General features: G+C 39.7%; 1 non-coding gene across 1 annotated transcript; it reads right to left on the bottom strand.

Moving 5' to 3' along the window:
• Positions 1-16,011: 16,011 nt before the first annotated feature.
• Positions 16,012-16,118, bottom strand: LOC141620572 (small nucleolar RNA R71). Its single transcript, XR_012531995.1, has one exon. It is a non-coding gene; the product is annotated as a small nucleolar RNA R71 (small nucleolar RNA).
• Between the last annotated feature and the right edge of the window lie 1,037 nt (positions 16,119-17,155).

Below are 17,155 nucleotides of genomic sequence, written 5' to 3'. Positions count from 1 at the left end.
AGTCTTACCTGGTTGAAGCATAAGATAAGTAGTTTATACATGAAATAGTTTTAAGTGGGAGATGTTCCAGGATCTGAGGATCATTTCTCCGTCCAGGGTCTGTAGCCTGTAGGCTCCCTGACCTACTATTGAGTCAATCAGGTAAGGTCCTTCCCATGTAGGAGCAAGTTTGCCAGCATTCTTGTCTTTTGTATTTGGGAAGACTTTACGTTGGACCAAGTCTCCTTCCTTGAATACTCTGATGTTAACATTTCTATTGTAGCTTCTAGCTACTATTTGCTGGTAGGAAGCTATTCTGATCTTGGCTACATCTCTTAATTCTTCAGCCAGGGTCAGGCTATCTTGCAGTAGTGGCTTCTTTTCTTCCATGGTGTGCAAGCTACTTCTAGTAGTTGGTAGATGGATATCTGCTGGAATCACTGCTTCGCAGCCATAGACCAGGGAGTAAGGGGTCTGGCCTGTGGATGTTTTAGGTGTAGTTCTATCAGCCCAGAGGACTAGATGAAGTGCTTCAACCCATCTGCAGTTTCTTCTCTTTAGTTTTTTCTTCAGGCAGCTGATTACAACTTTGTTGCTGGATTCAGCCTGGCCGTTGGCTTTTGGATAGCCTGGTGTAGAGGTCACCAGGTTGATATTCCATTGTGCACAGAAGGCCATTGTCCTTTTTCCTACAAATTGAGTGCGATTGTCACACACTATTTCTGAGGGGATGTCATATCTACATATGATGTTTCGCTTGATGAATGATATGATATCCTTCTCTTTGATTTGCCTCTATGAGTCATCCTCTATCCATTTTGAAAAGTACTCAGTCATGGCTAACATGTAGACTTTTTGTACTAGAGCTTGGGGTAGTTTGTCTACAATCTCCATTCCCTACTTCATGAATGGACAGGGGGCTGAGATGGAATGTAGTAGCTCTGATGGTTGATGAATGAACTTAGAGTGAAGTTGACAGGCTTCGCACTTGAGCTGTAAGCTAGGCAGTCAGCTTTTAGGGTTGGCTAGAAGTAGCCTGTCCTTAGAACCTTGCTTGCTAGGCTTCTTCCGCCTTTGCGTTTTCTACAATATCCGTCTTGTATGTCCTCAATATCCGTCATATATGTCTTCAATAACCTGTATGTCTGATTGACTCTTAATTGCGCATATTTAGTCCCCTAATTGAACCTATTTTGCATACTAATATAGCATTTCATGGCCATTTTATCCGTCAATTCCTTCCTATTTGGTTTTCCTAGTGCATTTCGTATGTTTTGTAGGAAAGAAGATAATTAGGCAGAAACTCCCGTCTCCCGTGCATATTTGGAAGCTTTTTGATGATCTTGGATGGACTAGTATGAAGAGGAGGCGAGAATGATGACCAAGGATGTAGGAATAAAGAGTATATAGAAGGATCATAGGCTTAAAAGCAAGCTTAACAAGAAGGAAGCCATTGCAAGAAGAAATTACTCGGAACTCAAACAAAAGGTTGCTTCTTTGGCTCTGAAAGTATGCTAGATGAAACGACATGGAAAAATCAAGTGGTCTAGGCTTTTGAATCACTCCAACAGGAGTCTGGATGAGGAAATGACGTCCGTTTTACAATCCGAGCTCAAAAAACAAGCTGTCCGCCAATCCGCTCGTCCCGAGACTCAAGATGCTCGTCTCCCCCTCAAGACGCTTGGATTGTTAGACAGTAAGAAAAGAGAAGCACTCCTCCCATGATCCGAGCGTCTCCCTAAACAATCCGCTCGTCTCCTCCCCTCATAATCCGAGCGTCCCGCGCACAAGACGCTCGTCTTGCAGCCAGACAATCCGAGCGTCTCTCCCTTGATCCGCTCTGATCTCCTGACAGAACCCACCGTGCTAGCACCAAAGCCGCTCGGGACAAGCATATCTTCCTGAAGACTACCAAAACGGAGATGAGCATCTCTTTGGAGAGGAGCACTTCCTCAACTTTTCACTTAGCAATGCTATTTACTAATCTACTCTTGCTTAACCTAATGATGTACTACTATATATACTCCATTTGTAATAATCAAAGAACCAAGCCCTCTTATGGAGGCAAGTTTCCTTAGATTAGCTTAGGAGTAGATTAGAATAGATTAATCTCAATCATTCCACAAAATTACACATTTAATCTTTCCTTAATTATTGTTCAAGTTTATTGTTCATCCTTTATTATTGGGTAATTGAAGATTATCGGGTTATTATTGGAGAATTGACAACTCTTCATCAATCAATCAAGTTTTCTTCTATTATTCTTTCCTTTCCAATTATTCATCTCTAGTTTGGTATAATCTCTTTACTCTTTACTCTTTATTGTTTATTTCCTCTTTCTCTTATCATGTTTATACTTGTTGTGATGATTGACACCATTAATGGCATGTTTCCAATGATAATGAGTGAATAGTCTCTTAGCTAGGATTAATGGGTAATTAGGGGAAACCAACATGGGGATTGATTCATACTTAATCTAATATGTTCACATAATTTATTTGCTTGCTTGTTGCGATTTCAACTTATGCACATGTTATGTTTGATGAAAGGCGAGCCTATGAATCCTTGCATTTTTTACCCATCACTTATCTTTGCAATGATGCTTGTAAGACATAAACCAACTCAAGCCTCATTAGACCAGGCATAATGTTGAATGGGAAGGATTAAGTCGACTTGTAGGTGTTTTACAATCTAATCGATTCGGCTCCGGGACCCAAACCTTCTTAGGGATTGTAAGATATACACTAACTCGATCCCATCACAACAATAATTGCTTGCTTATCACTTGAGAACATGTTTGTATGATCAACTACCATGTATTTCCCTATGAACCCATGACATCCTAGTGCTTTTAATCATTTGTTTACATCTCTTGATTCATTGCTTGCTTTACTTTATTGCTTTCATTAGTTTAAAACACAACTACAAACCCCATCAATTGTGACACTAGCATAAATTAAAATAGATAGACTTAGAAACCAAAGCACACCGTCCCATGGATCGACCTCGACTTAACCACTAACTTGTTGTTTGTTGAGAATTATAAATGTGTTTGATTGGGCGTACAACGACACGCTCACGATCAATGTCCTCAATAACCTGTTTCTGCAATCAAGCATAGAACATGTCCCGATTCATGCATTTAGGAGATGAGTTGAGTCGGAGCTTGGAAACTACTAATTTGTGATGCGCGTAGAAGTAAAGAAGCTAGGAGAGCAGAAGAAGAGTTTCATATTACTGGTGCCTACTTTTAAGAGCCATATCACGAGGTATACAAATGTTAATCAGGTGATTCCAATTGGATAAGAAAGCTTATCCTCTTAGCTTTCCAACACCACCTAAAATGCCTGATTTGCCCAAGTAACGAAGAAATGGCGGCCGTTTGAAGTTCAGTGCGCAAAGCAGGAATTACGCGCTGAACATTCCTCGATCGAGGGGTTAATCTACTCGACCGACCCCTTTAACCACTCGATCGACCACCTAATCTACTCGATCGAGCACTTAAGTATTCGATTGACCACTTTGAGCACTTTATTGTTCGATCGAGAGCTTTTTAGGAAGATACCTCTCGATCGACTAACTTATAGTTGGTCGATCTAGCAAATCAAGTCTGACGTAGCATATTTCAAGTCGAGACCTTTTAATTCTATCTTAGTTTATCTTATAATAATTATATCTTATAAATAAGAGATTATTAGGTCATTTAGGGGATTCATCTTTCATTCGGCACTAGGGACTGGTGACGGAGACTTTGGTTCGACGATTGCTTTGTTTTTCTTTTCCGGATCTCAAACTTTTGTAATTATTTTCTCTCCTTTATTCAAAGTATTATTTCTCTTTCATCATCTTTACACCATGCTTAGTATTTTTCTATCTTTTATTCTTGTTTTATTTACATTTATGCGTACCTAATTCCTTATTGCTAGGATTAGGGGAGCCATGATAGTAAAACAATAATGTTATAATTTGATTAGACGGTTTTGATTGTGAGAATTGATTTATAGCAATATAATTATAATCGTCTAGTTAAGTGCATGCTTCTAAACTAGTTAATCCGGTTAAATTCTGTCCTAGATCAAAAGATTGGAATGAACAGGCCTGTTACGAACAATAGACTACACTAATGAGGGTGAAAGCTAAGTTTGTAGTATTTTAGGGTGGATAGCGAACCGAAAAGACCTTTCCTTTACCCTTCTCATATCAGACCGACTGACCTTATAATTAGCAGAATTGTGTGATATTATGGTGAACCGACATCCTAGCATCTATCTCCTTATTTGATCACTTCCTATTTCATTTTACTATTTTTATCATTCTCTCTCTCTCTCTCTCTCTCTCTCTCTCTCTCTCTCTCTCTCTCTCTCTCTCTCTCTCTCTCTCTCTCTCTCTCTCTCTCTCTCTCTCTCTCTCTCTATCTCTCTCTCTCTCTCTCTGCTTTACATTTCGTTCAGTAGATTAGTTAAAAAAACTCAAAACCCCCCATTTCGTAACCGTAGACAAACCGAATAACAAGTGGATAGTTACCGCCTCCCTGTGGATACGATACCCGACTTGCCTCTACTACATTAGTTAGAGCCGGTTGGTTTTATTTTTGATAGGGTTGCGACAGCCGTGTCAAATTTTGGCGCCGTTGCTGGAAAGGCAACTATTTTATTTATTTGTTTATTTTAGTCCATCTTTAGCCTCAAGGAATTTATTCCTTGAGGCAGTTCTTATCATTTTCTCTAGTTTTGTTTTGAAAGGTCCTACCTAGACGGGATTCTCGGAGAAAGATCATCAAAGGGAAGGCTTGAGTACCTTTGATTCTTCTACCAGGATGTCTAATGTCTCAAGAATCATAGCACAATTCAAAGCTCAGAATACAGGATATGACCAACTAGAGAGTAGACAATCTTTGGTGGCCGTCCTCAGTTCCATACTATGGCGCAACAAGTGGTCTACTGTGAGAGATGTGGTGCTGCGGGGCACAATTCAGTTATTTGTTTGGTAGGGAACAACAAACTCCATGCATTTAAGCAGCGTAGACAAGCTAAACATTCGTCTGCATATGTGCCGCCACATCCGTCTCAGCAACGAGGCTATCAGAAGCCTCCATTTGTTTGGTCGCCGCAACAACAAACTCCTCCTTCTGCTAAAAAGAATGAAGAAATTGCTGAATTGAAGTCTTTAGTGAAGATGCTTGTACTTCAAGTGCAAGAATATGATAAATCTTGAGAGGCTCATTTCAAGTTATTTGAATCTCAAATAGCTCAATTAGCTGCCGAGTTGGATTCTAGGCACTCAAAGACGGTATATGCTATCTGTATCGAAAGCGGTCTTTCCTATAAAGGACCTGAGTTACCCATGGACGACGATGATATGTATGACTTGGAATTCGAAGGTTTAGCTGAAAATGAAGCATCATATGAAGACTTCTGCACTGTACAGCAACAAAAATTCGATCGAACAACTGACAACACACGATCGAACAGTTTGTACGAGGAAGACCTCGATCGAACACCCTATATTGTTCGATCGAGCACTGCTGAGGAAGAAGACCTCGATCGAACAGTCAGTATTGTTCAATCGAGTAGTTTTGGCAAGGTAACATCTCGATCGAGTACAGGTCCTTCTCGATCGAATTTTTAAGTTCTGGACAGCATTGATTTGTCACTTACGGCCATTACGGGTGACGATAAGAAGTTAGTTGAAGACCAATCCTATCCAATTGGAAGTAATGTTATTCTTTTTGTTGAACCTGATGGGATTCCTTCTATTCCTTCGGTTAAATCATATACTGTTGTTGATTTGACGCCTCCGCCCCAGTTTGGGAGGAAGTGGAAGGAATATCGTCTTGTTTATTCTTATACAGGTCTTGACAGGTTAGAAGACTAGGGAGGAGAATTTGAAGATTACATCCCACATAAGAAAAGGGCCCGTGACAAGGCCAAGAGAGGCGGTTGCATGATTTATGCTGTAAAGAGTCGATGTTCTTTCAATGCTGTGTTGTGGCGACCAAAAGTCAAAATCATGGATGCTCAAAGGACCGCATTTAGTCAAAAACCTTGTTGTGGGCTATTTATTTGCATGGGTGGATAAAGAGAAGAAGGTCAAGCTGGGACCTATCTGAAACTAGCGCTGACCGGGAGGCAACCTAGAGTTTAACACTTTTCCGTTGACTTTCAAACGTTTTTGTTTTCGTTAACTGTTTAATAATTTTTTCCAGACGATAGACTAGAACGTTTGGTTTTGTTTTTGATGTGACTCATATTTGAGCATATTTAGTCCCCGGATTAACCTCGTTCCTATGCTTTCTAGCACTTATTTGGGTCATTTACTATCTTTAGTTTCCCATTTTGCATATTCTATGAGGTTTTGTCTCCTTGGTAGGAAAGGATTACTAATCTTGCATTTATGAGGCGAAATGGAGCTAAATGGATGGCATCTAATGATCAAGCATCAAAGAGAAGACCGACACTAAAATGGGCAATGACGAAAAGATCCTTGCATCCCCAACACGATCCTCGCGGATTGTTAAGGAGCTAAACAAGAGAACTACTCTGCCCAAGTATCCGAGCGGCCCGAGCATGATCCGAGCGTACCAAACTGCCAGTATCCGAGCGGCTTGATCCCAGGACGAGCAGACTGGAAAGTAATGATCCGAGCGTTTCCTCCCTGTTCCGAGCGAATCCCTTCACAGACCAGCCCGTGCCTCAGCACGGGACGAGCGGATCGTGGTAGGACTAACAAGGAGGATCCGCGCATGTCCCTCGGGAGTAGCATTTCCTCAAGTTTTCTTAGGGTCTTAATAGTCATTTAAGCCCTTAGTAACCCTAATCCTTGTACCTAATCTTTAGTATAAATACCCCTTTGTACTACCTAGATTATCATCCAATCTTATGCTCTCTTAATCTCATCTTAAAATAGACTTAATTTAGTTGTAATACATTTCTCAATATTAATCACATCTTAATGTTTCCTTAATTTCTCTTTTGTTCCTCCTTTTATTTGGGTAATTAGAAGATTATTTGAGTTTATTTGGAGGATTGACAACCTTTCATCAATCATCAAGTACTTCTATTATTCTTGGCTTTATTATTTGGATCATCTTTATAGGTATAATTCCTCTTTACTCTTGTTTAATTCTTGTTAATCTCTTTCATTTATTCATCATGTTTTACTTTGTTAGTATTATTGACAACCTTATTAGCATGATAAACTTGATCATGAGTGAGTAGTTCTTTAGCTAGGGTTAATGGGGAAATAGGGAAAATAAACATGGGGATTGATCTATGCTTAATCTAATATGTTCTCTTAATTAATTAGCTTGCTTGTTGTTATTTCAACCTATGCACATGTTATGTTTGATGAAATGTGAGCCTATGAATCCTTGCATTTATTGATCCATCCCTTTTCTATTCAATGAGGCTTGTAAGATATAAACTAACTCGAGCCTCATTAGACCATGCATAGAGTTGAATAGGAAGGATTAAGTCGACTTGTAGGTGTTGTATAGTCTAGACGACTCGGATCCGGGAACCAAACCTTCTTAGGGATTGTAAGATATACACTAACTCGATCCCATCACAAAAATAAGTGCTTACATCTAATTGAGAACATGTTTGTATGATCTAGTCCCATGAATCCCCTATGAACCCATGACACCGTAGTGCTTTTAATCATTTGTTTACAAACCTCTTTAATTGCTTTGCTTGTTTTCATTAATTTTCTTTCATTTTGTTGATTACTTTAGATTACACATCACCTTGACCCAAATTGACACCCTAAGATATAGTTATTTACAATTGAGAATCCTACATCAGTACCCATGTAACACCCCCATACTCCAAGTGCCTTACCAGGACCACTCAGGTATAAGGATGCCACCATCTCGGTTACCCGAGGCATGATATTCATAAGACAATAACGAAACAACTTTAAAAGTAAATAAAGTCTAAAGTGATTACATAGCAATTCCAAACTGATAAAAAGAAATACAAGATTCTCAGACGGTCTACTGCTAAAACTATCAAAGCTATAAAACATCGTTTGACACAACGGAAGACTTCTAACGGCCACGTGATGACTCATCCCAGCTATCCCATACGCGTCATATCATACCTGCTCAATAACTGCTCACCACCCCGGATGGATCACCACAGTTTTTAAAACATTTAAACGGGGTCAGTACTAATCACACAACTCAATATATCAACAATAAGGTAAACAGACAGCTTAACCGTCACACACACACAACCACACTAATCTCAACAATCTCAATCACCGACTCTCCACTGGACCAGCCCTGCCAGTGGGGGACTGCAGCCGTACCCACCAAATCCCCGCTCCTCATAATGAGCGATAACCCTGTCCATTAATGTGCACATCCCCTTCCGTGGCGGGTTCCACGAAGGGCGAAACTAGGGCGTGAAGCCACTCCCGCAAGTGACCCCATTCAGCCGAGGACACGCCTCGAGGACCATAGACAACAATCACAATCACAATCACAACCGTCACAATACAATTACTATATCAAACAATCAATCTCAACACATCAACAATCATCCCATTATGGGACTAATACTGAGTAGGAAATCCTACCTGGAAAGCACAACTATCAGACGGTCTCTACAGCTGTATCAAAAAGCTTCTTCTACAAAACCTCCTCCTATCATACAACATACAAACGGTACCAAATCACAAACTACTCAAAAACCCCCAAATCCCTAGATTAGGGTTTAACCAACTTAAAGGAAAGACAATAAAAAGGGTACATAGATCTTACCCTCGACGCAAGGATCTCAACGGTATAACATACGATAAAAACCGACCTTCCAAACTCCGGGATTTGCTAACAATGCGATTAAGATAATGAACGTACTTGCTTTCTCTCTTTGACAGTAAATTAGGTTTTGCAAAAGTGTTTAGAATGATGACGGAAAAAGGTTATATACCTTAATCGCATATTTAACAAAACCCGAGAAATAACTCCCCGTAAACCGGCTACTCGATCGAGTAGCTAAGGTACTCGATCGAGTGCCCCCTTACTCGATCGAGTATCCTAGTTACTCGATCGAGTACCCAACAGGTCAGAAACTATTTTAAAACGCAACTCACCCTTACTCGAAAGAGTAAGGCCTACTCGATAGAGTACCCAAAGACTCATAAATACGGAGTATTACAGTCTTCCCTCCTTAAAAAGAACTTCGTCCCCGAAGTTCAACCCATACTAAAAAACAAACATACTAACTCGATCAAGACACAACAACGTGACTAAGAACTCACAACAAAACTCCAACCCAAACATGAACTCGTAACACCAACTCCACTAACTATTCCTACCTCCACAACATGGCTCACGACATCGTATCGACTCCATATATATCTCTCACGACACCAACTCCATACATAACTAACTACCATCCTCTAACGCTGCTAGCTCCATAGTATCATCCACTATCAAATCCAAAATCAAGACACTCATAGACATCAAACGGAATGTTACATTCTACCACCCTTAAAAGGAACTTCGTCCTCGAAGTTTACTAACATCATAAACATCATCATCCAACTGTCAACACTGGTGAAATATTCTCACACTCCTAAACATCGAACTACTACAAGCACGGTCATGACCTTTAACAAAATTAACCACAACACGAATCAACCTTTTATTCGACATCAAGACTCAAACTTCCAAATATATTACCATATGCACACCCATCAAAATCTCTTTTATCGCATCCTACTCCTCTTAAGATAAATGTTACGTCCTCGTAACTCGCTAATACTAAATCCTAGATATATCTTTTCATTATCCTTATCACCACCGCATGTCAAAGAATACCACCTATAATCTAAACACTCGCCATGCACATATCCAAGGTTCTCTTACTTAAACAACTCTCATACTTCACTTCACTCGTCACACCACCTAACCTATACCACAAAATCCTTAGCTTAACCCAAAACTTCACTTGTTCCCTATTACTGCAACATGACACACCTCTCTATATAAACTATATAAAACGCTTATCGCCAAAAGCATAACTCACGATCCACACTTGTTACGTACACTCACACTAGATCCTCAAGTTCCTTTCTTTCATTACCGCAAGACTCATACATAACTTCACACGACACTTATTATTCAACACCCTACACTCACAGTCTCAACAAAGGATTATGAACCACCTGCATATATCAGATCATTACCACACATGTTCTACGAATCACTTGCCATGACTATGACTACCGATGCCTCATCTTAAAACAAGATCAAAATTACTGTAACAACTTCTCACAACTGTGTCCCATCAACAGAATGTCACTATACCATGACAACAACGAAAACATGTACAACTCTCTTTCATATCATACTCTACCCTCATTCCAAAACTTAACTGGTAAGAAACATCGATAACAAAACAACTGTATATCTGTACAAACTGAAACTCACAGGAAGCAACATCAAACAAAACAACAATCTATGTATGACTGGTATGTACTTTCGAAACTCGACTCATAATCATCCCGCCTACTCCACCACAACCGGTGACGGCATCATAACACCGCCACCAACAGCCACACCACAGTGCGAAAATACCCGCATCACAACTCTAAATATCGTGCCCGGATCACCACCCGAGGCACCACAACCACATCGATAGTCATCACAACTGCATACAACTCCCATAAATACTGACTTAGAATAACTTCTCAGACAAGAAAAACTTACTCAAATCCACTTTACTAAATCATAACACATATTTTATGAATTAAACAGATAATAACCTCGTGAATATCATCCCCTTACCATATTACAGATTGACATGTATTATGAATACATACAAGTATAGCCAGTCATGCCAGATCACTCAAATTATTACCTTTTTGAATATCATTCAATTAGATTAGCATACTCAACATGCATTACAGAATATTCAAATAACAACTTTATGATAATCACACCATACCACGTCTTGTGAGGTCAAAACCTCACACAAACATTTATATATCACATACCCGTAATCACATCCAACCAGTCAATCCTGATCACGTAAGTTACCACTCAACAAAGGTTACCTGTCGCCCGAGCTTAACTCGCATGCCCCTCATCACATTCTTCCATTCGCATAACCAGCACCTTCTGCCACACATAACTATACAGCTAACACTCACTATGAGAAACCGCCTCCTAAGACTATGTCTTATACCTCCTCACAACCATACCTATCAATCCGGCCTTTGTAAAATCAACCTCTCTAGGACTGCTGTCTTTCTTATCTATCATCACCCTTAACCACTAGTGACAATACCACCACTGCTCGTATATCAAACCTCTTACACTCATATCAAAACAACACGGTTTTTCTCCTATCTTCGGTTAACATCCCCAAACTAACATCCTTATGATAATATCACACATTTCGATGATTCCTTACCTTTATATCACATAACTCCGGTGAAAATTTTCCTTAGCTTACTTTTTACTCTTCTTTTCTCTTCACATTCAACAATACCATTTAATAGCTCAACTCCTTATTACTTCTATCTAATTCTTTAGTGATCCGGTTACCTTCTCATTCCGCCAAAGCTCAAATCCCATTATTTCATGTCGATATCGTCTCACTCTTTCTTACCATGGATCTTTTCTTATTATGCTATCGCTCACACTTGTCACTAACCTATCCATAAAATCAACGTTCACTGTTTAAACAACTTCATTTCATGTCGTTAAATGCCCAAAAAAATCACACGTAGTTTCACCTCTTAATAAACCAAATCTCCTAAACTCACTCACTGTCTACAAATCCACCTCGCAACATGTCTCCATAAAGTTCACTATATACCACTCTTCTCAACCCCTTTAAAACGAACTTTCACTACATATATTCTTGACCCACACGACTCCTAACCATCTCACTCCATAATTCTTTACACATCTCATGTTGCCACTATCCAAACCTTCCTTTCAATCTTTTCATTCTCACGTTCCTTAGACCCCCATCATCCCTTACCCACTTTCACTTACTTTTAAATCACTCAATTTCGCGATTTATTCACTCACCACGTCTCACCAAAACTTGCACCATGCCCAATCAGCTCATCAATATTTTTTTTCTTTTTCCACTTCTCAGCACAACCACATATAGCTCATCTCCTCCCACCAAACTCATACTCACCATAAGGTGCCACTCACCACCCCATAAGATTGGGTAACTTACGTATCAAGACCAACTTACATGTAAAACAATGCATAAAGAAGTAAAATAACAACTTTGAATTAAACATAATATGCAACAAATGTCAAAAGATAAGCATATGACCCAAAACAGAGGTCACTAGATCGAGTACCGGCCACTCGATCGAGTAAGGGACTTACTCGATCGAGTAGGTGAAGATCAGAAGCACGTAAAACAAATCACCAGGGCTACTCGATCGAGTAACTAACGTACTCGATCGAGTTCCCCCCTACTCGATCGAGTACCAAGGCTACTCGATCGAGTACCTACGCATTTCTCAGCACTGTCCAGTTTTCGTAAAACAGTCATAACTCACTCATTTCTTGGTCGTTTTGGGCGTGTGACCTATCGTTAGAATCGTAAAAGAACAAGCTATCACCTCCAATTGGAATCACATTAAAATCATTTACGCATCTCAAGTTATAACAGTTTGAAGACAACCTCTTTATAATCGAAAAAAAAAAACATAACTACTTGATCTTACTTCCAAACAACTTAAACGACAACAAGGTAAACAAAAACAACCCAATACTCATGAAACCAGTAGCCCCAATCACATATTACTATTTTCGAAAGCAAAGAAACAACATTCATCATGCACTACCCACATGCTTTTATTCTATAGCCTTTCGTAAGACAAAACATACTCATACATTACAAATCCTATTCCATGTTACTAATACATCAATATTACAAATACACTTCGTCACCTAAACATATTCATAATCACAAAATTCGTATTCTCATGTTATTGCCACTCCATCTTTTCCAATCAAATCATCAATTTCAACCACATTCTTCATACAACATGTACATATGAACAGTAGTAGACATGTATATGAAATCATTATATAAAATTACACAAACAAAATTACGTATAATCACATCACATATGAACTACTCCCTTTTTCCACCACATTACTCATCATTCTCATACACTTTTCTAACAATTCCAACCCACATTTTAAACCAACTATCATGCAACATACTTTCAAGCGACAACATACGAAATCACATCATCACCATCTTTTCTACACATTCCCTATTCTCCACATACATACATCCACTGATTCATACCACACATCACTATACAAATACACAGTTCACAAGATAACCACATAGCGATCCCGGCTCATATCCCATGGTGACCGGTTCAAAATTGTAGGGCGAGTTCGCGACTTTAGGACGTCTCCCAAGCCTTTGCATTAGCTCCTACAACTTATACCCCGCGTTCATTTTAATTGACTCCCTATATTCATTAAATTCATTGGTTACAGGTTTCAGGATCGTCGCTCTGATACCATTTGTAACACCCCCATACTCCAAGTGCCTTACCAGGACCACTCAGGTATAAGGATGCCACCATCTCGGTTACCCGAGGCATGATATTCATAAGACAATAACGAAACAACTTTAAAAGTAAATAAAGTTTAAAGTGATTACATAGCAATTCCAAACTGATAAAAAGAAATACAAGATTCTCGACGGTCTCATGCTAAAACTATCAAAGCTATAAAACATCGTCGACACAACGGAAGACTTCTAAGCGCCACGTGATGACTCATCCTAGCTATCCCATACGCGTCATATCATACCGCTCAATAACTGCTCACCACCCCCGAATGGATCACCACAGTTTTTAAAACATTTAAACGGGGTCAGTACTAATCACACAACTCAATATATCAACAATAAGATAAACAGACAGCTTAACCGTCACACACACACAACCACACTAATCCCAACAATCTCAATCACCGACTGTCCACTGGACCAGCCCTGCTAGTGGGGGACCGCAGCCGTACCCACCAAATCCCCGCTCCTCATAATGAGCGATAACCCTGTCCATTAATGTGCACATCTCCTTCCATGGCGGGTTCCACGAAGGGCGAAACTAGGGCGTGAAACCACTCCCGCAAGTGACCCCACTCAGCCGAGGACACGCCTCGAGGACCATTGACACCAATCACAATCACAATCACAACCGTCACAATACAATTACTATATCAAACAATCAATCTCAACACATCAGCAATCATCCCATTATGGGACTAATACTGAGTAGGAAATCCTACCTGGAAAGCACAACTATCAGACGGTCTCTACAATTTGTATCAAAAGCTTCTTCTACAAAACCTCCTCCTATCATACAACATACAAACGGTACCAAATCACAAACTACTCAAAAACCCCCAAATCCCTAGATTAGGGTTTAACCAACTTAAAGGAAAGACAATAAAAAGGGTACATAGATCTTACCCTCGACGCAAGGATCTCAACGGTATAACATACGATAAAAACCGACCTTCCAAACTCCGGGATTTGCTAACAATGCGATTAAGATGATGAACGTACTTGCTTTCTCTCTTTGACAGTAAATTAGGTTTTGCAAAAGTGTTTAGAATGATGACGGAAAAAGGTTATATACCTTAATCGCATAATTAACAAAACCCGAGAAATAACTCCCCGTAAACCGGCTACTCGATCGAGTAGCTAAGATACGCGATCGAGTGCCCCCTTACTCGATCGAGTATCCTAGTTACTCGATCGAGTACCCAACAGGTCAGAAACTATTTTAAAACGCAACTCACCCTTACTCGAAAGAGTAAGGCCTACTCGATAGAGTACCCAAAGACTCATAAATACGGAGTATTACAGTCTTCCCTCCTTAAAAAGAACTTCGTCCCCGAAGTTCAACCCATACTCAAAAACAAACATACTAACTCGATCAAGACACAACAACGTGACTAAGAACTCACAACAAAACTCCAACCCAAACATGAACTCGTAACACCAACTCCACTAACTATTCCTACCTCCACAACATGGCTCACGATATCGTATCGACTCCATATATATCTCTCACGACACCAACTCCATACATAACTAACTACCATCCTCTAACGCTGCTAGCTCCATTGTATCATCCACTATCAAATCCAAAATCAAGACACTCATAGACATCAAACGGAATGTTACAACCCATCCCTTGGGATCCGACCTTTACTTACCTCTTTACTAAGAGTAGTCTGTGAAGTTATAAATATTGTTTTGGTTGATAACTTTGGACGACGAGTTTAAACCGGACCAAAAATGGCGCCGTTGCCGGGGACGGTGTTAAATTGATTTGATTTTCATTAATTGTTTTTAGTTGTGTCTTTCTTTACCTTGGGGAAGTTAATCTCCTCAAGGTTGTTCTAATAGTTTTCGAGTTGTTTGATATTTTGCATGACTAGGAGATCACAAGGTAATTTATTATCTATTGATTTCGAGATTGAAAGAACCTTAACCAACAATAGAAGAGTTGCTAGAGGTACTTCAAGAGTTATAGGTATTGGACAGATTGTGGACATTCAACCAAATAACATTGAGTTCACCAACCCTTTTGCAAGAGAAGGAGAGAATAACCCAATACAAAACCCACCATAAAATCAACCCACAATGCTTAAATTTTCATCACATTCCGTACCAACCGAGGAGAACCTACCAAATAGTACTCCTACACCACAACATTTAACCGGTAATTTCATTGCCATATCCGCATTCATAAAATAAGTTGAGAGAAGTCAATTTGGAGGGATGCCTAGTGAAGACCCTCATTCACACATGGAGACTTTTTGTGACTATTGTGATGCAATTTCTCAAACCGGAGTTACTCAAGACCAAATCTGATGCGTATTATTTCCTTTTTCTTTGACCGGTACCGCAATGGTTGAAAAGCCTAGACAAGGCTACCCTTGGTATTGATTCATGGAAGAAGCTAGCACTTGCTTTCTACAAGAAATTCTATCCTCCGGAGAAGACTAATATGTTGAGAGCCCAAATCACCGGGTTCAAGCAAAGGGATGAAGTATCATTGTATGAAGCATGGGAGAGATTTAAGGACACTAGTCGTTCTTGTCCACACCATAGCCTTAGTGAGTGGTTCCTTGTGCAACAATTTTGGAACGGTTTATATGAATATTCCCGCAATATCCTTAATATGGGATGCAATGAGATGTTTACCGAAATTGATGACAATCAAATATGGGCCAAAACCGAAGAGATGGTGGTTCATAATTCCCAATATAGCAGGCCTCGAAAGGCCACTAGAGGAGAAAGGCATGAGGTATATTCTATGACACAATTGGGTGCTCAACTAAGTGCTCATATTGACACCATCAATTTGAAGTTTGAGAAGGCCATGGCTAAGCTTGATGAAGCTTCCAAATCATCCAAACAACATGTTAATGCTATGGTGGCATCATCCTCAATTCGAACTGGAGTATGTGAGAGTTGTGGAACTTTGGGACATGACCAAAGAGAATGTAGGGGAACAAATGAACAAGTGAATGCTTTCCAAGCATACAAGAATGGTACCCCTTATTCCAACTACTATAATGAGAATACCAAATTTCATCCAAATCTTTCATACAAGACCAAAATGTTCAAAACCCCTAACCAACATACACCCCACCTCCAATGGGAAATAATGCTTAAAGACCCTTTTACAACCACGGCCAAGGTTATCAAAATAAACCTTCATACAATCAATCCAATGACCAAAGCTTTGATGTTCAAAACACGGTCCTTCAAATGCAAAAGAACCAACAAGAATTTTTCACCCAAATGCAAAAAATAGTCAAGTCAAAGATATCACCATCAACAACATACTAGCCCACACCAAGATGTTGGAAAGTAAAATAATGCAATTAGCTTCTTCTAGATCTCAAAGACAAAAGGGGCAATTACCACCTCAAAGTAATCCTCCAAGACATGAGACGGTGAGTGCCATCCATTTGAGGAGTGGTACAAGATATGAAGGGCAGAAGAGGCCAATTGATGAACATGTTGTGGACGGTAGTGACAAGAAAAGAGTTGTGGAGAACTCTAAGGAAGAATAACCCACCACCAATGAAGTTTCAAAGAAGAAGAATGAAGATAAGGCTAAGGAAAAAGATCCTATTGTGATT

The sequence above is a fragment of the Silene latifolia genome, chromosome 1, assembly GCF_048544455.1.
Source record: "Silene latifolia isolate original U9 population chromosome 1, ASM4854445v1, whole genome shotgun sequence".
NCBI lineage: Eukaryota > Viridiplantae > Streptophyta > Magnoliopsida > Caryophyllales > Caryophyllaceae > Silene > Silene latifolia.
This window is presented reverse-complemented; position numbering and strand designations above follow the sequence as displayed.